Source organism: Struthio camelus, chromosome 3 (assembly GCF_040807025.1).
Source record: "Struthio camelus isolate bStrCam1 chromosome 3, bStrCam1.hap1, whole genome shotgun sequence".
Taxonomy (NCBI): Eukaryota; Metazoa; Chordata; class Aves; order Struthioniformes; family Struthionidae; genus Struthio; species Struthio camelus.
The window spans coordinates 96411297-96436891 of record NC_090944.1 but is presented as its reverse complement, the minus strand read 5'-3'; the positions used below and the strand labels follow the sequence as shown (position 1 = coordinate 96436891).

General features: G+C 38.6%; 1 protein-coding gene across 3 annotated transcripts in view; it reads right to left on the bottom strand.

Moving 5' to 3' along the window:
* The window catches only part of CHRM3 (cholinergic receptor muscarinic 3), a 278715-nt gene that overhangs the window by 201202 nt on the left and 51918 nt on the right, over window positions 1-25595 (bottom strand). For 2 of the 3 annotated variants that reach the window (XM_068936459.1, XM_068936460.1), the window contains exon 2: window positions 3278-3352. The exons of the other annotated variant lie outside the window; for it this stretch is intronic. The gene's annotated coding sequence lies outside the window, so the exon portion shown is untranslated. The remainder of the gene's footprint in view (window positions 1-3277; window positions 3353-25595) is intronic. 3 annotated transcript variants of the gene reach the window in all.

Below are 25595 nucleotides of genomic sequence, written 5' to 3'. Positions count from 1 at the left end.
AGAACAAGAAAACGCTTGCTTCTATTGTACTTACTGCTCCTGTCAGAGACACCAGGCAGCAAGGAGGAGAGGCCAGGCCAATTGAGCGCAGGGAGCTCAGAAATAGGGGGCAGGAAGAGAGAAGGCTGCAGGATCCAGAAGATGACAGGAAGAAAAAGGAGGTGGGAGATTTTTGTTTAAATTACTACAAAAGTAGCCAAAACAGCAGAAGTCGTCGTGCAGAAGTCCACAGGCAGCCCAAAATACTCACTGCAAAACCTGGGAGTGAGCCCATGAGAGCTGATGTCACGCCTCCTAGTCCCACTGCACCCTCCATGCCGTCCAGGGCCATCCCACGCACATGCATGTGCATGCCGTCCAGCTCGCTCAAGGGGGAGGGCACAACAGCACCACTGGGCACATGTGTTTTTCCAGAATTTTTATTGCATCCCTGCTAAGCCTGGCCCTGGAGCACCAAGAGGTCTCCAGATGAGGCCTAGTGAGCTGCCGTGATCTCCTTTGGGGTCACTTTAAGGTTTTACCCTCTTTCGGGTGACTCTGACTAGAGTAAATGATGGGGACAAGGGTCTAAATGATGGGGACCCCCCTAAAAGGTTCCTTTCTTCCTTTTGTCCTCACAAAATCTTGATCTGCCAGAATTGCTGGTTCTTCATTGCCTTTGTATGGCCTGTCAGCCTTTGCACCACGTTCAGCAAAACGAATCCTGAATTTCACAGTGTTTCAGCCGTGGGCTACTAGCCAAAAGTACTGCAGGATCAGTTGGTTACTGACTGTGCAGTGAGGAGACAAAAGCACCATGAAATAGTAGTTTCCTAAGCCACCCTGGAAATTTATTGTTAGGGATTCAGAAAAATAATTGGCCAAATGGTTTTAATTTAATGGGTAGCTTTTGCCAAAAAACAAAACCAAAATTGCTATCTTATACTAAAAACAGGTAAGACAGGCATAGGAATACACAGTTTTCACCCAGGTGTGTGTGTTCCAGTGCTTCAGGCTACGTTCTATAATCTTATCAAGGAAACACGGACAACATTTTGGAGAAAATCTCAACCGAGCCTGTGTGAAAGTGCAAGCAGAGTTGGAAGACACTACACGCATGCTGCTCTGTGGGATCCACCTTGTTATCAGAAAGAAATATTTCAAAACATTGAAATACTGTTCAGAATTTTATTTACATTTGAAATAAATGATTGCAGCCTGTTTTGATTCAAGGTTGCATGTTGGAAGTGGGCACAGTAGTGATTTTAGGGTTTTGTATTAAAGTAAGAAAAAAAATTGAGTATTACACATATCAGAAAGAAAAAAAACTGTGAAGAGAACCCAAATCCTTAAAATGAGAAAAGCAAAACGCATAAAAATTAACTCTAGCAGCAGTACGGCATTACAAATGTATATGTAAGAATAAGACCATGGTCCAAATGCTAACATTATTTTCTTGTCAGAGAGCCAGGCTTGAAGACTTCACTCTATGGCCCTTATGCTCAGAAATTTCCTTTTTATCATAGCTTCCTTCTTCCTGGCATGGATGAGCTGGCAATTTTCTATCTGCATTACTAAGGCCAGGCAGTTTGCAGAGAAACATCTTTCAAGACAGCGCTCTGAGTGGCAAGCACTGCCGAGTATCATCACACGCATTCACCAATATTATTTTGGTTTCCCATCTGCTCTCTGAAGCAAGCTGTGATTGAAGGAGAGGAGCATGGAGATGGGGCACGCCTGGTCACCAGCCACCAACTCGTCAGAAGAGAGAACCATTTCAAGGCTAGTGAAGGTTTCCAACACAGGTTATCGCTCCTTCTCTACATCCTATCTATTTCACAATCTCTTAATCAAATTGTTAGGATAATTCAATAAAACATGAACAGAGAGAGGCGCTTTGGTCAAAGTGAAATACTCTGTGCAGCCACGATATTATCCCTCTACCCTCATTATTTGTGATAGTTATCTCAGGCTGCCCACAGAACCACGTAACTTTATAACTGCACTTTATACAAAATCACAATATAATTGTGTTCTTAACATATCCTAGAAGAGCACAAAATTGTGATGCTCTTTTGTGCCAGAAATCAGAAGGGGGAAGAAGAAAACCAGCTATGATTGTTTTACCCTGTTAGAACATTACAAGCAGTTTCCTCTTTAACAAATAAATTCTACTTAACGTCTTTATTTAAGATCAGGTTACATTTTAAAAAGTAATTGCATTCAGGCACATTCCAGAGTATATGGTGTCAGTGGAGCTTTTACTATGTGTCCTGTAAACTTACAACTTTTCATAAACTTCAAAATTTTAAGACATATATTTTTTGTTCAGGAGACACCTTTGTACACAGGAGATGCTTAACCTTATTGCTCTATGCAGTCTAAAAATGTCTTAAAGTATTAGAGGATTTTGCAAAAGTACTGTGAGTATTGAATAGATTCAAAAAAGGTTTGTGTATTTTTTTTTCCAGAGAGTAAGTTCTAAGGGAGGAGGTGGTGAGGAGGTTTCTTGCTTTGATTTGGGCTTGTTATTTTTTGTTTTTAAGGAAAAGGGGGCTCTTTGCTAACAAACAGGTTACTACAAAAATGTTTCATTTGCATTAGAATTTCACCACTACTGTCCCTTCTTCAAGAATTCTTTATACAAAGCCTTTTGTACTTTGTGCCGATTTTTTTCTGCTTGCTTTAAAAAAAAGGTAAGTCTAGAAGCACCTAAGTTACAAGAAAACAATTTGAAATACAGTAAATCCATAACACAAAAATAAAATCATGGCACTGAAGGACATCAAATTAAACCCTACAATAAGAAAGATGCATCTGAAATTCCTTTACCCAGTAAATTAGCAGTACGTTTTAGACAAAATAATAAAAATATCATGCTAAGTTTATAAAGCTTTGAACCAAAATGTACAATTGCCTAGTTGTAAGAAAATCATAGTACCGACTGAGCTCAAATCTGTTTTCTCCCTCCAAATCTTATTGGCGTAAAGTGTAAACATGACATAACTAAAGCCTAGAGAAAATACAGATTTGATTATGATTAAAAAGAGTTTTTACTAGTAATGATCCTGAATTTGCTAGCTTGCTTTCTAGTTTTGAAATCTATAGTTTAAAACCAAGCGGATGGAAGCATATGAGATGAAAATAGAGTGAAATGAATGTGTGCGATACGGTTGCTGCCTCAGAAGGGATAATTTGGATGCCACTATCAAAAAACTCAAGACATTTTCTCTAGAACTAAAATCCTAATTCAAGATAGTAGATCTCTTATTCTCAGTAAAAACTTCAAACAACTTACCAGTTACAGAAGGAGAGGTGGGAGAGCTGAGGACTGCATGTTCCTTTCTAAAGAAACCATTGCTTCTGGTGCAAACTACAAATGAATTAATGAAAATAATGAAACACTTAACAATCCTGAATATAGCTTATGAAAAAACATATGCCAAAACCATAACTACCCTAGAATTAGCTTGGAAACTGGCTTCTACAGGTAAGATAACAAGAAACAAAACAAAAAAAATCAAAAAACCAAAAAAACCCGCGAGAACGAGAGAGAGAGAGAAACAGAGAAAATATTTAAACTTGATTAACTATGTGAAGCCTAGTTTCAGTCCATTACATCCCAATAAAATCAATAAAGATCAATACAAGACAGTTGTAACTGTAATTACAATTTTCACAAGGTGATATCTGAAACCCACGGCCTTTTTCCTTTTAAGGAGAGTTAACCAGCCATTTCTCAGACTCTCTGGTGACAAGGAACTGGGCTGATATTTATTTTATATGGTGACCACAGTAAGTCAACAAACCTTAATGACTATCTCTTTCCAGGGAAAACAACTCATTTTGTAACAGACTTTGTTTCTCTAAAAGTTTCAAAGTCAGTAACTGCAAATGTACGATTTTGATCCCATTGTGGAGAATGTGTGCTCAAGCCCACTTTACACATCCAGCTAAACTAAAGATTTTCCTGTCCAATAATCTGAAAACATTTCATTCCACCAAAGATATTAACCTCTTGCTTTATAAATAAGAGCATGTACCAGAGAAGTGACATATCTGAAAACCTCCTCATAAGAAATACAGGCTTGTACACTTTATTTTTTTTTTAAATAATTAAATCCTAAATTCTCCCTGTTAGAGTTGTTTCTTCCCAAGTAAAATTTATGCTTAGGGTTTTTTTTTTTTTTTCCTACTTACTTTCATGCCTTTCCTCTTCTTATTTCTTTGTCATGTTTGAAAAAGCTTTCCTGGTTGTTAAAACACATTGTCTTTTTGGAAACTTGTAAGAGTACTATACTACCTCAGAGAGGGGCCCAACGAGCTCAGAGTACTACTTTTAACAGTGGCCAAAAGCAAACTCCCAGGCAATAACGTAAATGATCCCCTAGTATACTTCAGTTTTCTCCTAGGTTCCAGATACTTGTCAAAATGCCTGAGCCACATGTGGCTTCTGTGTAGCTCATAATCTCCATCTCCTAAAATCCTCCTGCAGTTCTTCACAGTTTTCCTCACTATCCTGAATACATTTATACAACCAGCAAATCAGGTATGTTCCAATGAAATATATATTCACCTGAAGGAGCAATTTTAATGTCAGCTTAAGCAATTTTTGCAAAATTAGCAATAAAGAAATTATGATAATACAGAATCAAGAAACAACCTCTTTGTATTTTGTTTCTAGTTTTCAGTGATATCTATTCAAAATGTAAGGCAGTTGTGAGTCTCTAAAATACAAGGGTTCTACAAGTTTAAGGATGGATACATAGAAGATGCAGACACTAGTATTGAAAGAATGCCCTGAAAAAAGAGCAAGAAGGAAAACTCAGCTCTAATCTATCTTCCCTTGCAGCCATTCTGCCTGCTGGCAATCAGGCATATCTGCAGTTCTGTTCTGGCACCATCTTTTCTGAATCCTGCCCAGCTACTGAAAACTTAAGTAGAAAACACTGGGAAAACCTGAGGAAAGTGATCACAACTGAAGATATTCCAGTCAGACAATAGTAAAGAACATGACCAGAGGCAGGAGGAGCAATTGATATACTTGTAGTAGAAGGACACAGATGGTAAAAGACAGAAAGCAAATCTATAAGAAATATGGTTAATAATATTTTCTGCTTATGGAACAAACTATTTGAAAATCCACATCTAATGAATAGCCCTACGTTAGAAAAAAAGATGTTTTACTCACTAGTTCATAAAGTAGCTGAAGGTGATGGCACTATTTCAGTAACAGATGAATTTTCTGCATGTGTATGTGAGTGTTATGCAATAGAACTTATGAAGCACACTTCTACTCTTCAGAAAGAAAAGACATCGCTCACACAGGGAAGACACGACTGTTAGGAAGAAAAATGATCACTCTGTTAAGATCCTCCCACGCACAGAGCTTTCTGTTATTTGGATACTATATATTGGCAGAGGGGAGGATCCGTGTTTTCACCGAGCCCTGCCCAGGACCACCTGCCTACATGGGGGGGTAGGATCGACAAACTTGAGAACGCTCTTCATGTTATCCCATCACTGGCATCATGGTAGTCTCCATCAGTAACTCACGAAAAGCATCTTTCAGAGGCATGTCTTGGGGTAGTGGAGCTAGTCCGTATGATAGCTTTCCTGAGACAGGTGCAACAGCAGTGCAGAGTAGAAAGGCAAGAGTTGCAGGAAAAGGAGACCCAGGGGCTCCTTGGAAATGTCCTGTGGGAGCAGAGCAACACTTGGGAACCTGCACAGAATAGGACTGACCGGGAGTTTCAAAGGATGGAAACCTGTATGTGTGCCTGGAAAGTTACTTTTCACTTTCTACCTTAATATTCCAAGGTTTTCATCTATTTTAAAAGTAAAATAAATGGGTTAACATTTTTTTTTCAAATCTGAAAAATGGCTACAACACTTAAAAAAAAAAAAAAAAAGAAAGAATGCTTCCACATTTGTGTCCACTGTATGGGACATTTATTGGCTTTGTTTGTAAGCCATTAGCCAACAGTTTTCCTTTTCAGGAGCTTGCACGCAACCCGCACAGTAGCTCATTCTGCAAGAAATTACATACTATTTCATGGGTATGGCTCAGGGAAACAAAGTTAATTAGTCAGCTGTGTTACCACTTGTCAGACTGCCTCTGCAACCTCAGTATATGCTACTGAATGTAGCTTACCGTGGTTTTGTCATTTGTATGTGTCCAGGAACGCGCAGACAGTCTTAGAGAAATACAAGGAAGTAAACGCAACATTCCCAGTTGGGACTCTATCCTATCCCTAAAACCTACAGGGATCTCCATGGTTTCAAGGAGCTGATAGCACTGATCATGGATTACCAGACTGGGACCTTAAAGAGTAGCATGCATGTTCAGTGAAGGCAACAGAAAATGGTACAGTAGAGATACAAATGAGCAGGAGGCGATGGCGTAGTAAGAGGGGAGGAAGATTACAAAGTGAAAAGCCATGAACAATATCAAATCATATTTTATGTTTGCATCTCAACAACTCTTTGAATTAAGGTAAGCAAAAATCAGTACATGCTTCGGCGTGAAGGGAGGAGGCTGCTGCTGAGTGCGAACCCCCACACAAACCAAATGCCAGGTAACTTCTCTCTTCAGTAAAGACACAGAATTTGTCCTCTCTTCCCCCTGTTGGCAGCTGCTTTGGATAAGACACTGAGCCGCTACCATGGAAGGCAGAAATGACTTAAAGCTCTTGAGGATCAACAGCTCGGTACTTGTATGGTATTTACAGGGGAATTCTGCCAAGACATTGACCTCTGACAAAGCTGAGAGTGTGTGAATCAGTGAGGTTCAGCATAATCCCCTCGTAAAATCTGATGGTGAGTCACCAGTCGCAAATAGCTTCCTGCTCGCTTTCCAAACAAGGAGGCAGCAGGAAAGGGCTGAATGAATGAATAAATGGTTTGTGTATTTCTTTTCTCTGAAATGCTGGCTCTGAGGAGGCTACAGGCGGAGGAAAGGCACGAGCGGTAGGAACGCAGCGGTCGCGCACGGATATTACACATGGAAAAGGGTAAAGGAAAGGCAAAAGGACACAGAGAAAACTAAGACAAGATTCCAGTCTGGAAAAATAATGCCTTAAGGGAGCCCGATTCTCAGATATATTTTCAGATTAAGCATTGCCGATCATTCACAGACCTGGAAGAGTTATGTCTATCTTATACATTATAAAGCTTCTACAATCTTTCTGCTCCCCTCTCAAAGGGCGCTCCAAAGTGTAGCTCTGTAGACAGCATTGAAAAAATGTCTGTCTTGTGCAATTATTCCAACTGTTCTGGCTTCCCAGATAAAAGAAGTTAAATGAGCCTGCACATCATAAAGGGCTTTATGCGATTATGGCTGGACAGACACCTCCAGTTGTACATAACCATATATCAACAATAAGCAAAAATGTTCCTTACATCAGTTGTATTTTCAAAAGGCAAAGAATCAAATAGGTGAGGAAATCCTTTTTACTTTAAGATGTGAAAAGACCTATAGGTATTCACACGCAAAATCACCCTCACAGCTACGTGGGAAAGTATAATAAGTATTTTAAGGGATGCAAAACTCATCTTCCTCTGTGTATAATTAAATGGCAAGATTTTCCTTATAAATTAAGCAGCCAGATAGGAAGCTCTAGCTGTACAATTTTCTGAAATCTGCCAACATGTCACAGGTAATTTACCTACTTTTCAGTTCATTGCTTGGCTAGAGATACCTAAACTAAATCAGGTCATGTTACGTCCTTGGAGTCACCTGTTTATACCAGAATAGTGTCAGGAAGAGTTCTGCTCCTAGAGACAGCACTGTCAGCAGACACTGCTGTGATTATGGTACGAAAATGATTTTCACTAGGAAGATGTTCCATTCAACATACCATTCCTGCAAGGGCCTCAGGAAGTCCTTTAACTTGACTTCTGAAGAGGTAAAAGGGGTATCAGAGGATATCAGGTATGGGATTTATATCAAGTACCTGGTTTAATCAGGCTGCACATGGATTCTGATTCATTCTATCTCCTATCACTAAAAAGGGACTGTTTTTTAAACAAGTACTTTGGTTTCTGAATAAAAGGTGGAATTTAAAATAAAATTTTAAAATGTTTATTATTGCTTCCTGCTGTAAATGTCTCGATCAGTTCTGAAAGGCACTTAAAAGGCTTTGGCCTGTCGCCAAACAACACAACGAAAAAAAAATCTCATTTATCTCATTTTCCTTTTTCAATTGGCAAAAGGCAAGTTTTTTCTCATTTATCATTTTCTGGGAACGGCCAGTTTTGCTAATCACAGATGTCTATGGAAAGCTCATTTGCCTATTTAGAATTCCCTCATGCTCCATAAAAGACAATTAAAATAAAACTTTGTGTTAAAATGTCTTTATCTCATCAGATGCATGGATGATTCATTTCTGCTTTATTACTTTGATGTCCAACTAGAACAAACCAGCTGTAGGATGTAGAAAGAACTAAGGAAAACAAAACAAAAGGGATGCGCAAAGGAAGGCAGTAAAGGCACCCGATTCCTTCGTCTCAGAGGTACAGTTCTCTGCTAGAGCTACTGGAAGCCCTCATGCTTCGAACCACCTTTGTCTCTCCATGATTTTGCCAGAGCACCACAGGGAAGAGAGCTCTGCTCCACGGACGACAGAAGCAACGAAGAATAAAACTCTTCTGCACCATTCCGGTGCAGGATCTAATGGTGCTTCTGCCCGCCTCTGCGTAATCATGGCAATTAATACTGGAGGAACGGGTGCCACAGTTAAGAATTCACAGAATAAAACAAAGTGACAAAAATATTTATCACACAACCAAAAACAATTTGCATTTGGGAAAAAGGTTATCCAGAGAATCTATGTCTCTGCCTACCAAGGCAGGGAGGCACTCCAAAACACTTATATTCCTCCAGGTTTATGCTAATGTAAGTGATATGACAATCCACAATTATTTTTAAAAAATTATATATTAAAAAAGACTCCTTCTGAGTCTCAAAGGCACATAAAACACATAAGTGTTTCTTATTTAATAAAACATCCCACATACCTTACTCAGTGCTGCATTGTCTGATCAGCATTTTTACTATTATTTTGTACTCAGCAATTTGTAAAACAGCAATCACATATGGTGAATCAGTTTTCACCCATTCTTGGAAACATCTAGGACCATCAATAATGTTTGAAAACTGAACACAGTTGTCCCCAGTACACAAGAGAGGATTAAGCCATACAAGCATAGGGTAACAGATGGAGCTTTCTGTATTCTTACAGTTTAATGCTGCATTTCATATCTATTTTATTTTGAATTATCTAGCACTGTGGAAAGCTTTTCTTCCTGCTCCCTGTCTCTTTTTTTTCCTCCAACTTCTGTTATGTGTAATATATTACATTTCTTTCTGCACAGATTCATCCCAGTAGACTTGTTTCCATGCTGCAACATGAGCTTGTTAGTAAATAGAAAGAGAATCCAAGTCCGCCGCAAGTTTTCTAATTATTCTGCTGACAGGCATACATCCAGCTACACAGCAGTCACCACAACTTATTTGTTGAACCTCTAACCATTGAAGAATGAGACATTGTGAATCTCCCATACAACAGAAATGGTTTCTTCACTGGAAGTTACAAACTGAACTCAGAAAGCAGGCTCTCTTTACAAAAGAACTATAAGTTTCTTTGCACTTGCTGAAAATCTTTAGGAAAGAATCTCAGACAGAGAAGGAGAAACAGATACTAACTAACTTGCCTCAAGTCCCACCACAGAACAGTGGCAGAGGATGGAGAGAACTTGTTCTCTCTGCCTGATGCCCAGTCCTCTGGACTGCACCAAACTACTCTCTTAAATTTTTCCACGCTTATATTTTGTTTTCGCAGAGCATATTACTGGGGCACGAAGTAACCACTGAACAATATAAAAGACCTTGTGACAACACACTCTGCAGCTTACACATAAAACACAGAAGCCCTAGCATTACTATGATTAATTGCTACTGCGTAGCTCAAAATTAGTACTTTTTTTTTTTTTTTTTTTAATTCAGAAGGAAACAGCAGTACATGCTTAGAGCAGAACAGGACAATTGCTACTGGAGAAAAAGCCCTGTATCTCACCCATTCCCATACCAAGTGTTCAGATAAGTAAACTAGGAAAATACTCTCTCCATATAAAAGAATCTGACTATCTTGGACCTTCAAGATTAATTTCACTCCAGGTTTATATTGGCCTTTGTTAACATAAACCGTGGCTCTGGCCTGTCAGCTCTGGAAGTTAGCCACCGCTGCTGCCACGGGCGATGGCAGGGCACCCAGCGCCAACGCATGCCCAAAGAGGGATTTGTTTTGTTTTTGCAGCGCTGTCCCTTGCCCCAGCCCCCCGGGCACCACGAGCCCAGGACCCCCGTGCCGCACCAGGACACCCTGGCACCTCTCCAAAGGCTTTGTCTGTCTTAAAAGCATAGGCAAGATTAGCAAAGCCTGTTCAAAAATTTTTGCAAAGCAGAAAGATGCATGCGATATTCACCGAAAATAAGGGGTGCTGTCTCCCTTCCGACACAAGCCACAACAGGTAAAAGCCCTGAAAACACATCCTAATAAAACAGCAGTTTCCCCCTTGCTTGCTCATGTGCTGTTCCCACACCACGGAGCAGAAAATGCCACCGCTCGACGGCGAGCAGAAGGATATGAATTGGAGTAATGCCCGTACGGTGACATTTCAGCTGTCAGTGTGCAGTAACTGAAGCGTAACGCGTGCACACAGCCTGCTGCAGACAGCGTATGTATGGGCTATGACAGAAAGGTGACCCTTTCGCACTTCCTAAACAAACAGTATGGACTTTTCCCATTTCCTCCCCAAATAAAGCATAATTTTTTCAAATATAACCTGCCAAGCATAACTGTTGCAATCTATTTGGAAAACCTAGTCTTATTTTATTTTGCTTGATGTTGTGGTAGAAATGCACACGTTCTCAGAATGCACTTGCATCTGCACTTTGTTTTAAACTGCCAGACCTGCTCAGTCTGTCAAACATGTTAAATCCATGCCCTCTCCTTCTGCTTCCGATCCGGGAATTTCAGAGGATTTTTTAACTGCCTTTTCCAAGCCCATGTACAGCAGGAATAGAACAGAAGATGAAAAGGCATAAGTCCAGGAAAAACACACGTTCCAGTTATTCCCAATGCAAATATCTTTATGAGGACATTTTCTTTCCCTGGTATGGATATTTGTCTGCTAGTAACTTGGAGAAGACTAACAAACAAATCGGTATTTCACATAACCCACAACTGAGGACATCACCATCCTAAACTGGATTCATAACATTGTCCTGGTCAGGAAGCACATGACTGAACTCATAACTAAAACTAATAGGAAAATTTTAAACTCTTATTCTCTTCACTGGAAATATACCTGCTTCTCAAAAGATCAAGAATGTCAGCCCTCAAATCATAAAAGAGAGAAACTCTCAGTAAAAAGCCCAGAAGAGAGACTTAGCTTAAGCTGAGTATCTCAACCACCAGACGTAAAGTACTGCGCAGAACAAGGGGAGAGGGAGGAAGAAGAAAGTGTACAGACGTTTTATTTGTTGTTTCCTCATTCAAATAAAATCACAATTTTGAAACTGCATTTTTTTAATGCAATCTTCTTGGTTTTCAACTAGCACTAGCAATAATCTTTTACAACACTTTTAACATGTATTGGATGCAAATATTTGAAAGTTGTACATCAAATAAGACAGTTGCCTTTAAATGATAAATTGCTGATTCATTTCTGATCCACCCTACTTGCTGTTCACATCATGCCTTAATGTTAGCCCACCCCTTTTGCTCCTTCCGTGCACTTTCTTAAATAAGCTTAAATTAATTGTCCATTAGAAACAAGTGTTGAGGATAATATTGAAGTATACTTCAATTGCTTTCATAAATCAAAGGGAAAGAAAGATGCTTGCTCCCCCTTCTTAAAGGACTTCTTTTACAGCTATGTTATAGTTTTACTCCTACAATTAGCCTACCAATTAATTTTCATGTTATGTATCATCTATAATTAATGAAAAGTTAATAAAAAGGATTAAACAATTATGTCATATTTGAACTTGGCTAAACTGAAAACAAACTCCAGTTTCCAATTTTCAATGTACATGGAAACAAATTGATTTTCCTTTAAAATAATTTCAGCAAATGATCCATTAATTATATATATTATACATATACTTTTTATAATTATAAACAGTTACCTATACTACTGTAATTTTTTAAAAAAGTTTATCCTCTTTACAGATCTTTCTGTGTAGGGAGTATATCTCAAGACTCAGCATTGGGAAACTGCAGCGGGAATCAGAAAGTAAAACTGCCAACCAGGAAAAAGCAATTAATTTAAACATGACTTTAAAAACAAATTACCAAAAGTAGGGGGGGGGGGGAAATCTGTAAAGCACAATTCTCTGTTTTCTGTTTTAGCTGCCTTAAAAATAATGATAAAACAGATTTAAGATTTCAAACCCTAATTTACGATCCAAATCATGTAATTGCTGTATATATAAAGGAGACCAGAATAAATTGTGTTGGTGCATATCTGAAATGGAGCTTCTAGTTTAACGTTCCCTGAGAAGAAGCCAGTTCCTGCTTGTCCAAAGCATGTTCTGAAGCAACATGCAGTAAGTGGGCAGTAAGTAGGGACCAATGGGGAACTTGCTTTGAAACCGCACTGCTGATCAGAAACAAACACTAATGTATATGCCGCCAATGATGGGTAAAATGACTAAAATACTGAAGCATAACAAAAAGATTTTTTAATTAAAAGGCAAATGCTGAAGCCAGGCAAGAAACAATAGGTTTTTTTTTCTACTTAAAAGAAAATAATTTACATAGAATCAAATAAGCTGCATTATTAACTTTCTTCTAGCTACATCTAAAGAAGAGCCAGATGCCTGGTTTAGCATTCATTGCCTTCTAACTCTAAACCATTTCACTGGGTAGAAGAGAAGAGAACTGAAAATACTGTGCAACAAATACTGCCGCATAACTCCAGTTTTGCGTAACAAGCAAAGGAATGGGACTAGAAAACAGATCTGTTAAAGTTTTACGTTCTCATCTAACAGAAATGACATCCAAGAATCATTAGGAATTCAATTTTTATTTTGAAAACCTATATATAGGTTTTCAAATACAGCAACTTGGTTTCCACCAGTATTTAGCTTTTTACCTCTTACTAAATTTTATCAAATTAGACTTATGTAAACAGAGCCTGCCTACTATCAAAGAAGGACAGCATCTAAAATTACTATTTATCAACCCAATTAGGAAGCTAAATTTCTCAGATAGCTGAGTTCCTTAGAGCTGCCCTGATTCTCAGCAGAGTTCCTAGTTACTAATCATGGTTTAAAATACAGAGACTTCCTTTAAGCCAGCCTACCTCGCAAAGCCAAAGGATCACAGAATCACAGAATCGTTTAGGTTGGAAGGGACCTCTGGAGATCATCTCGTCCAACCTCCCTGCTCAAGCAGGGTCACCTAGAGCATATTGCCCAGGATCACATCCAGACGGCTTTTGAATATCTCCAGGGAAGGAGACTCCACCACCTCTCTGGGCAACCTGTTCCAATGCTCTGTCACCCTCACAGGGAAGAAGTTTTTTCTCAGGTTCAGATGGAACTTCCTGTGGTTCAGTTTCTGCCCATTGCCTCTTGTCCTGTTGCTGGGCACCACGGAGAAGAGGCTGGCCTCATCCTCTTGACACTCCCCCTTCAGATACTTGTACACGTTGATGAGATCCCCTCTCAATCTTCTCTTCTCCAGGCTACACAGGCCCAGCTCTTGCAGTCTTTCTTCATAGGAGAGATGCTCCAGCCCTCTAATCATCTTGGTAGCCCTCCGCTGGACTCTCTCCAGGAGTGCCATGTCTCTCTTGTACTGGGGAGCCCAGAACTGGACACAGTACTCCAGGTGAGGCCTCACCAGGGCTGAGTATCCATCTTGGATGAGGTTCAAGAAAGTCAGTCCCACAAGCTATTGGCAAATATTGCCATATTTCCATAGGAAAACCATATCAAATGTCAAAGCTGTGTGTAGATGAGTTTGGCCCATCCTTTGAACTTGTTTTTATTAACTTTACTAATTGAGCCTTGTTTACTTTATCAATATGCAGTAATTACTGTTTCATTACATTGATAAAATTGCAATTAGTGCTCAACTTGACAGTTTTTAACCAGAGCAATGCACTCTTCTGTAAATCTCCAGAATGCTTATGTCTGTGACACAATGATCTTTGCATGTCCTCTCTTGAAAAAGAAAAAAATTATAGTCTTCTAAACCATAATGTTTCTAAATGACCTATGTATTGAAAGATTTTATTGAGAAGTGGTTTAACTCAGTAGATGGAGGCAGAGTCTTAGAAAACAGATCATTCATAATTGTCCAGGAGCATGAACAATTGCAGCCCTTCAACTGTTTTTCAGAACATGTTAAGATTTATGATCCATTTTTGTCTGAACTACAGTTTGGAAGAAAGGATTCATAATTATCAGGCTACTTTGCTTTTCAAAGTAATTATATTAATCTAAATAGTAGCAAAGCTAAACACTAAACAGTATTACTACAGTACTTTACTATAGCAAGGATATGGAAAATATATCACATGTTAACAAAGTCTAATATTTGATATTCTTTTAAAAATAAATGTTATTTGAAACACACAAGAGCCTCTTAAAAGTTGTTATGTAGAAATAAGAAAGTACTGCTGCTTTGAGCTATTTGATAGAATTGTATTACTTGCAGCAATATATTTTTTCCTTAAAGTGGTTCTGTCACCAACTGAAAATTTTTAGGACTTTAATTCTCTCTCAAGTTGGCACATAACATGGATCCTGCTATTCACCGTACCTCAGTAACCATAGAAGAACCTTCCACAAGGCCCTCTTTCAGTTTTCCTTCTGATAAGCATTAATTGCCATATATAAAACAGAAAACTTTTTGACATTTGAATAGCTTTAGAGATCAACTACGAAATAAGTGAATGAAAGAGGTAGAGCAGAGGTATGAAATCCTCTCCTGAACTCATTACTTTTAAAATTACATTAGATCAGTAGTGACCTAAGGCTAGATGAAACAAGTGTCACCACAATTTTTAACTGAAGTATTTATAGCAGAAAACAATGCTCCCTATCACAGATAACCAAAGCAACTGTGGGTTTTATTTCAAAGATACATTCCCACACTACTCAAGCCCTAGCTCTATTGATCAAGGAAGATCCACCTGATAAATGCAGCAGTAAAGCTAAATTTAACTTCCCCAGAGCTGACCCCAAGAAGTCAAAGCTTCCTGAGGTGTATCAGCTGGGCAATGTCATGCCTGATCTTAAATGTCACTCTGTCCTGATTAAGCCAAATAGTTCAGCAGCTTTGAACCACTTAATAATATAGATCTGCACCTTCAATAAGTGAAATATTGAAACACTCGCCCCTGCCCCTTCCCCTTCTCACCTCCTCCCCCCCCCCCCCAAAAAAAAAAAATTACAAAAATTCCCTACATTGCAATTTAGGGAAGGCAGACTGCCTAAACAGCAGTCTTTACAGGAACAGTTCTTAAATGAAGAATGGTAATAATTTCACTCCATCCTTTAAACTAACCTAGTTTCCACAACCCTTCCCAGCTACATTTCCCTTACACTTATTGTGAATTTAAGTAACCACTTTAATGAATTATGGTAAAAATATTTTTATCTTTTGTATAGATATTATCCATCATTACTGGTCCCATTTACACTCAGCAAGCTAGCTTAAGTGGTGAGCCATGAAGAAAGTAAAAAGTTAAAGAAATTCAGCAGAAATACATGCAGAAATGCCATGCAGAACAGCAGTAAAGAAGTAGAAGAGCGATATACGAGATGCTGATCGGCAAAAGGTTTTGGCATAAAAACATTTGTCCTTGCTAATAATTCAAATTAACTGGTTGCAAAGAGAGGTAGAAGCTAGCGTCTGAAATGATGAAGCTACTGAAACCATAATAGAAGTCTGCATTTATACACAGAACCATTAGATAGTGTTACGTGCTATAAATTAGCGTGCCCTTAATACAATATCTGGAAAGACAGTCTTATGATCTACCACCCTTTTTACAGCCTGACTTAAGCCATTAAGATCTTCATCGTACGCTTTCCCACGAAATGAAAATTGAGTACTATTATCGACCATCCACACATATCATGAGAGTGTCAACGTTTCACTAAGATGACAATCTGTAGGATGAAGGATTCTTTGAGATGAGTAAGCGTGTGAATATCAAACTTCTATACTAGCAAAACAATTATCTTGATTTACTGTCTCTTCTCCTTCTAGTTGCTGCCAAGCTAGAATATATGGCTCTTACTTACTCCTCAGTACCCTTGAAACGATACTTACATTATCTTTTCCTAGTATCTCCAGTTTGTCTAATCTATGTTTTGCTTCATCTTCAGAGGGTGTCTTTCATGCACAAGAATACCATCATGTGAAGGATCTGCAGATTTCCTCCGTTTCTCCACGCAGCCTGTCCCTGAACAGCTTTGGACCACAACACATAAGGAAATTCTGCATGGGGAAAGTACTGAGAAAAAGTATACTCTGACCTTGCAATTTGATACTACATTGAGGCTATCAGTGCACGGCCTCAAAAACAACTCCACCTCGGCTGACATATGGCAAAGTGACTATTAGGCAGTCCATGCTGAAGCAAATCTCAATTATAAGGAATATGCTGGTAATTGCTGTGCGCAGACTGTCACTTCATGGCATTACAGTGATGTAATGTAGTAAATAAACATTTGCACATGGCTTAATTAGGTAGAGAGCTTTTCCAATACCTAAACAACGGAGAGATAAGCCCTAAGTGCATTGCCCTAGACTGCATCTTGACATCAAACCCTGCCAGCAGGAACCATCTCACAACTTTCCTAAATGGTGAGAACTAAAATGAAATGTGAATGTCACGAGGAAAGATGGGCTTCTCAGCTAAGTTATAGCTAGAAGGCAGATACGACTAAATCTAAAGTATGAAAAAGTTTGAAAGAATGCACTGTGTAAGCAAAAGGCCCAAGGTAACATAACTATTTACAAGGGCATCAAGTTATTGAAACATTCAAACAAATCCAGAACTTCAACTTTTTAGTCTGTTTTTCTAAGGAAGGCGGCCCAAAGCCACATAAAACATTAGCTACTTTTTAACTGTATTGTCAATCTTCCTGACGACAATTGATTTTTAGACTTTGACCTCTTGACTCAGGTTTAACATTAGAAATCCAAGATTAATACAATGAAAATATATTCAAAAAAATCAAATACACCCCCAAAAAAGTATTGTAGCTTTATCCAGTCACATCTACTCATATGCATTGGCTAAATGACGTAACACGCAAACTATATATTTGAATTTGCCTTGTCTCATAACAATAGCTTGTTCATCAGAAGAGGAAATCTCATTTCACTGACAGTCCCTCAGCCGCCTCTCATACTGACCGAGAAGATGCGTATTTTAGTGCAGGATTTGAAATAGATAACTAAAATGTAAAACTAAGTTTCACTAAGAACTTTTTAAATTTCAAGCATGCACTGCTATTGCATCTTTCAAAAGACCTACTGATATATTTGGCCATATTTCTAAAACAATTACTTTCTAGTAACAAGAAAAATGCACAGAACATTATTCTGAATGTTTTGACTAGTCTGATTATTTCTCATAGAGTAATAATTTCGATAAAAATATCCTGAGCTGCTCAGAAGTCCAAAGGCCCATACTAACTGAAACTGAAATATCCAAGAGATGAAAAGTGCATGATACATCCGGGGTCACTAATGCAAAGAAAGCAGTTTAGTCCACATTAGAGCAACGCTCTAATTAGCACTGCTGAGAAGGGGCATTTAACCTGAGCAGAGCACCAATCTGACGAGGCTGTACTCTTTATTCAATGTTAACTCAATCAGAGCACTATGCATAGAGATATACTAGGAGGGTTGTAGAAAAGTCCTCTCTCACAAAGGAGGATCAATAACAATAATTTTGTTATGATCTGCCTTTGAGAAAGTCAGGTATCTATTCTTATAACTATACTCTGAACAGGTATGGCAAATCTAAATCTGTCTTTTCTTTGGTCCTGATGTTTAGTAGAGAATCAAGGCAAATGATTTCCCTGATAGATACAAAACCAGTGTTTTCCTTTCCCAACATTTTCCAGAAGCAAGGGACCCACTTGCAGTGAAGTCCCCAGAAGAGATGGGATACAGTTCTCAGCTCCTCCTTCAGTAAACAGCACTGGCTCTCAGCAATTTTCTTTCAAATAGCCAACACTTTTACAGCACGTAGGGGTGTGCTAGTAAACAAGTAATGCAATAGCATAAGCCTCTTTTTTCCTAAGAAATGTGACAACATATTAAACTAAAAACAGAGAGAGTCGTCTTAACTGAGAAACTGAAGTAAAACTACCAAACTGAGTTTGGAGACCATCTTGTTCAGAGATATTTCTTTTTTGTTATATTAATTAAAAAATAAATAAAGGTTACTTGCACAAGAAAGTAACAGAAACCTAAGGGTTAGGTACCTAAGGGCACCTACCTAAGAGTTGAGTATTATCTGAATAAATTTGATAACTTACTCTAGTTTTGAGATAAATATAGCTGAGTCAAAAAATTGCTGTCAAAATGTATCTGATAGAGAAGATCCGCTGGAAATGACAAAGGGAACGCATAGAAGACTAAGCATTACCTCATAAATTTACCAAGCATATCACATGCTACTCCACACCTTTCCTCGTCCTAGCGCCCACTTTGCCAAAGAAATTCAGCTACATTTATGTGTCAAGAAGATACTGTTTGTGACCAGAGACAAGGGAAACAAGAGGTAACACAACTCATTTTAGCCTTGTGCCACCCCTTCCTACAGCGCTCAACAAACATCCACATCTGAGAGAAGAGACAGCTGTCTTTTTTCTAGTCAAAATTCTTCTGAATCGAAATACTCATTTGTTGGCATGGATATTTGGCAAGAACATTTCAATTTCTTGAAACGCTCCAGGGTGAGTTTCTCAGGTACCGGATTAAACGCCAAGCCCTTCTTAAGCCAGAGCAAGAAGCTGCAATATTTGCTAAAAGACTGAGAACGTAAAAGCTACATGCCCGAGAATATATCAAATTCGGTGTCGCTGCTGAAGCGCATGTGGAAGAGCAGCAAGCGGAGGACCCAGGCGTGAAACCAGCTGCCATGGAACGACAGATTTCTTGTGCTTCGCTCATTCCCTGAAAGGAGTTACCACAGACTACCCAAATGACCTCCAGAAAAAAGGAAGAACTTGTACAAGAAGAAATATATATATATATATTCACATTCTGGAAAGCATTACTTACGATGCTAGGGAAAACATTTCAAAGGGGCATATGAATGGTCCTAGAGTAAAATGAGATAGCGATTATCCCTCTTCCTGCAGACAGAAGTTTCACACCTTTGAGAAGTAAATTATATGGAAGTTTAAGAGCATGTTTGCAGTAGCTGCTAAGAATCCAAATGAGAACCACAGCATTTTAATACAACGTTATATTTGTTCTCTGTTGTGGGTGATGAAAACATAAAGAAATAACAGTTATATCTGAGGGAAACATTTTCAGTTTAGCTCAAACAACATAAAAATCCATTATCCGTGAGTAAAATCTGTATCTTTTAAGGGAAAACATAGCAACAGTTAAATTAGCATCATGTGGCTTTCTGCTCCATGCGTACTTTCAGCATATTAGAAAAAATGATTTGCTTGCTTTAGAAGAGCATCTAAAATCAACACTTTCTGAAATAAGTGCCCTGATAAACAGAACACAAATAATGTTATTTCAGCCACTGTAGGTGAAACACAGCTTCAAGCTGAGTCTCTCATATATGATAGGCACAGAATAACAAACTGCAAGTGATTAATTTGTCTGTGTTCAGGCTCACAATTTCTAGGAACAGCATAGTATTGCTGACCTAACTTCATTTTCACATAGCTGTGTACAGCATAGTAACAGCCACAAATCAGTAGATTGCTTGTCATATTTAGATACAGCTTTACACATCACGCACACTTAAAGAATAGCAGACATTTATGAATTTAAGCCCATACTGGACTATTACACTCTTATTGAGGATAACTTAACTACTAACACTAAACAGTCATTCCTGGTATTATACATAAACATTATATGCATTCTGGCTTCATTTGTATGCCAAAAATACAGATTTTGGATTATGTAGAAGAAAACAATTTGCCTAGGCAGGAAAAAAAAAGTTTTCTCTTTTTTTTTTTTTTTTGGGGGGGGGGGGAGGGAGGGAGGTTGGGGAAGAGAAGGAGTAACTGTTCCCATTTTTGGCTGTGGTTATCACTTTCAGAATAAAAAACTGTGTCCGCTCCAGCTGTCTGAAGGAATGTATCCACATGCTGCAGTCCAAATTTATATTATTGTAGTCTAAATAGTATGCTTTCCTTTTTTTTTTCCTTCTCTTTCAGTTTTTAAAGTTTCTGACAATCATTTGCCTTTATTGATTTGGTACCTTTTCTCTAGGCTTGCTGAGTGGTGTTGCCATGACAAGTCTGATTTTGCAGATTCAATAACTGAGAACGTGTAATAATTTAGTTCAAATGCTAGTTTACAAAAAAAAAAAAAAAGAAAAAGATAACTAGGTACCTGCCTAACTAGAGATAACGTGTCTGAATGCCAGGTGAACTAGTCTATGGGGCTTAGAGCAGATCCCTTTATAAGTAAAGAGGGACTCCTAGGTGCTCCCAAACCATGCGTAGTCACTGCACGGACACTCGTCATGCCTCCCCAGGGTGCAGGGGAGCCACAGCTCTCCAAGCATGAGGCTGCTTACTTCCAAAATCTAACACCACAAACCAAGCAGGCTTTCTTACGAGCGACGCAGCCAGCTAATTTCTTTCAGATGCGTGAGCGCGGGAAGGCAGTCCTGCCCGCCAACACCTTTGGAACAGACCCGGCGTACCACCCCCACCATCTCCCCGGCCCCGGCTCTCCTGAGGCCCTCGCAGGGCTAATTCCCAGCCCGCAGAGAGGACACTGCAGGCACCACTAGGAAAAGGCACGCGGCGGCACCTGCCAGCCCCATGCACACCAGGGGCTACTGTACCCTACAGTACCCCCCAAAAAGGAGCTAGGCACTAGCCGAATGCAAAGTAGGTTAGATTAAAAAGTGGTGGTGCTGGGAGGGGGGAGGTTGCTTCCTTCTAAATGGTGAAAAAATAGTTGAAATAAAAGCCAAAAAGAAAAACGGCAAAGTCGCACAGACGTTGGCAGACAGAAGCAGCAAAGAGTCAAAGGCAGGAAGGATGAGTTTTGGCACAGCAAGCAAGAACCAGAAGGGAGCAGCGAGGGGCACGTGGTAGCCAGTGAGGGCATCAGGTGGCCCAGCCGGCCAGCCAGCCTGCCGCTCTCCCCGGCCACGCGTGCGTGCTGCCAGCGGGGAGGAGGGACAGGGAACGCGCCTCTCCGTGAGCACCCAGGCTCCTCGCTCCACCGCCGAGACAAGAGACACCTGCCTGAGGATCTCTGGAACGGATCCCCCCCGGCCTGCGAACTCAGAAGAAAACTGTTGTGTTTTTTTTCCCCCCTCCCTCCTCTTTCCCCTTAGCGAAAAAAAGTGGAATAACAGGAACAGTACGATCTGGAGAAATTAAGAGGACTGCCAACTGTAATCACCCTTTAAAAAACCTGAATTTCCTATAGCCTAGTAGTCATTTCACTGTCCTCGGGAGGAAATACCTTTCAGGCAGAGGAAGGAACTGAGCCCAAGTTACAGAATTATTTTGTAAAAAGAAGACAATTACTTAATCTGCGGCAGTTTTCTTAACACATCCTTCCTTTTCTGTTGCTTTTTTTGTAACGAAATCAAAAAGCCAGTTATTTGCATCAGCTTTATGAAAGCGCTTCTAAAACATCAATAGCTTTCTTAAAGAGACAAAAGCTTGGCTGCAGGTGGAGGAGAGGAAACGGGTCACCTCTGTGACCCACATCAGTTAACCTTTGGTTAACATTAGAATAATCAACACGTATCTAAGAATGGTCTGTGTCTGTGACTTTTCTAACCAATTCTGCCAACAGCTATATCATTAAGTATTCCGCTAACTTCAGTGAACGACCATAAAGCTTATTTATTATAAATAACAGAAAAGAGTTACTTAGTCACAGGTCACCCTTACATTTTTCTTAGGCACAGTAAGTGAATATCATAATTACAGCAGCCAACTTGACCACTTACTACTACAGATATTTTTCTTTCTGATTAAAAGCAAAACCACCAAGGAAATAAACGGTTGAAATGTGAGGTTAATGCAAGGTTAAGGTTGCCAGGCACAGCTTAGGCCCTTGCAAGTATCTCATTCAGTAGTAACAGAATACACATTCAGACAATAAGGTAACGTTTGTGACTGAAAAGCCATTAAGCACTGCCCTTTTTGAGTAATACCTTAATAATAACTATAACATCCATAACTACCTGTACAGTCATCCATTTAGATTACTCTCCAATGATTTTGGTTCTTTGTCAGGGAAATATTTTGCCATAGAGTAGATTTCAATGTGTAAAAAAAAAGTGTGTTTAATCATATAAATATACCTCTTTGGAGTAAGAAAAGGGTAATTTGGGACATCACAATAACAAAAAATGTTTAGGGGCTCATCACAGAAGAAAACAAAACTCTGAAACTTTTGAATTGCATGCGCAGTCTGTGGAATTTATCAGGAAAACCTCCAAAAGTCAACCCTTGCTCCCAGAAACCTCCCAAATCCACGCTTTAAACGTAGGAGATAAAGAATAGCATAAGACATAAAGGATTCTAGCATCACTGAACCGGTGGGACAGGTGAACCTGAGTGGAGTGAAAAAGAGCAGGACACAGAGGCTCCAGAGAACGTGTAGGAATGAACCTTGACTAGATGCTGCCACCTGACATAAAACAGAGAGGCTTTTAGCGTCTCTACCTCTGTACAGGTGTTGCTTCCTTTCAGTGTGTTTTAACTGGAAAAAAAAGCGGTTCCATTCACGCTACAAACTGCAGTGGTCTGCCATAGCAATCGGGTAACCATTACACATGGGAGTGGGAACCATCTATTCTTACGTGACCCAGGACATGTCATTTAATCTTCTGGTTCTCTAATTGCTCCCTTGGTAAATGGGTAGATATTTATCTCTGTCATATGAATGTTACCAAGACCTCGATGTCTATGTCATGAACATTTGCAATGGACTTAAACGTTTTCAGAAATCTATAATTCTACTTCTTATCATTAAAAATGGTAATTCTATAAGCACATTTTAACAGTGAGAAAGCATCAGCTCTATTCACCAACAAAGAATAAGTAGAGCTGTTTTGTTTTATGAGTGCAGATAAGAGAAGCAGTGCTTAACTGGTTCATAATATCACAGTGCATAATAAAGTTGTAAACGCACATGAATTGCCAACACTGAATAACCGTTCTATAGTGACCCAAGATGATGGTATTATCATCTTAATGGCAATATAATAAGTACTATATTTTAAATTATATCAAAATATCTATATTTTATAATTATACTATTATATAAATCCTGAATAATAGGAAGAAATGTAAAGAAAATGCTATAGGCTAATATAGACTAATAGGCTATGTAATGAACAAAACAAACTGCAAAAGTTTAACACTATAGTATAAGAATCCAGTTCGAAAAAGATAAGTGCATAAATATTGGAAACCACGGAAAGGTCCAGAAAAATGATGTTTTTTTCATTCTCCTGAAGCACTATATGGCAGTGAAGCAGGATGAATTGTGCCTTTCTTCCCAGTAAGCCAGCTCTTCATGTTTCCTTTTTATTTTAAATAATCTCAGAATATATTAAGATAAATTTAAGGTGAAAAGACAAACTGCAGTGATGTGCTGAGCAAGCTTTTATACAGATTTTCAGAGGCCCTTCAGCTTTGACCTGCAATATCCCTGATGCTCAAACCAACTGAAGCAGAAAAGGACAATTATTCTACATCATGCTTTATTGTGGGACAGAAGTTCTAGAAAAGAGTAGCATAAGACTGCCAAAATTATTTCAATTCTGCCTCATCACTTATGGAGATATTAAAGAGAAGGAGATTGAGTACATGAATTTGCTCTCCCAGCAAAACTTCCAAATGGTTGATTTTAATTTCTTTATTAAAAAGGACAATGACAAGGTTATTAGATTATTTTTAGATTATTAGACAATATCTATAAGAATTTTATAGTTTATACATAAGCAACAATACCTTGTGAATCAGGCTCTCAGAAAGAGGAGTTTTGTAAAATAGAATTCAATTTAGTTTATTGATTGACGACAGTGCTTTAAAACAAACACAAAGGAAAAGAACAACCTAGGAGGAATCCATACTAAATTATACAGAAAGTAAGAAGGAAGGGCATGAATTAGAGAACTACACACTTGAAGCTGACAAAAGAAAACGGAGAATGCCTGGAAAGATACAATGACGCTCTTAAGGACGTTAGAAACACCAAAAAGATACGGAGATCAGAGAAAAGAGCAGCATTTTAAGTTCAAGAAATACTAATAGGGGCTTTGTAGAAATAATAAATGCAATACTATGTTGAACAGTAGCCCTGCTTCTTAGAAGAACATCCTTTTTAAAAAGTTATATGGCTATCTAGTTACAGAGATAAAATTATGGTTCTTCTCACCCGAAATCTCATAATGAATTATGCAAGAAACAAACCTTCATGAAAAGTGGATTTTCCACTCTTCCACAAAATTTAGATATGAACTTTAGCTAGCTAAGGAAGAGAGAAACAAAGATAATACACTGCACATGTTATGAGTTAATGAAATACGCTGAAAACTGCCCATTATATCTTATTCCTGAAAATGTGTGAAATGCTCTACACAGAATACATTAAAATAATAAAACAAACAGTTACCATCTGTTTGCTCCTTACGTATGTGAAAGAACCAGGTTTTGGATACTTTTATATTTGAGTCTGTGATCTATTTTATGTGTAATTTTTCTTCAAGTAGGATTTTGAGCATCTTTGGTATACTTAAGTTTTCAAAATTGTGAGAATATTTAACATTCTCTCACATAAGAGCAAAGTTACTTCTACTAAAAAGGATTGAATTTGATCAAAAATTGTATATTTTAAGCAATCTTCTGATTGGACTACTTCTCCAGGAAGCTATATATCAGCTTACTGAGAAACTTTGGGTTGACAGCGCATGATCTAACAATCTTTGCAGAATGGATGAAAAATAAAACTATTTTTTATAAAACATTAGTATTTTATAAAATAGTAATAGCCAAACGGCAAAACTCTGCTACATATTTGATGACAAAGCCTGGCAATGTACTTATTTAAAATGTATCTTCTGGTATGATAGCCTGTAAGAGAATGTTCAACAGCATCAAAAAATTAGGTAGTTTTCATCAACAGATTCATACTGCATTAAAACTTATACAAGATCTGACCACGAAGCACTCTACCAGTTGGATTGCTTATTAATTTAGCAACACTTCAGGCAGACTATAAGAAAGCTATTGGGCAAATATTTAACAAGATCAATGGGATAAACCAAAAAGTTATAGGTATCGTGAATCTGCCAGACAAGTGGTGACAAATTAATCAAAAGAGGTGATGGGA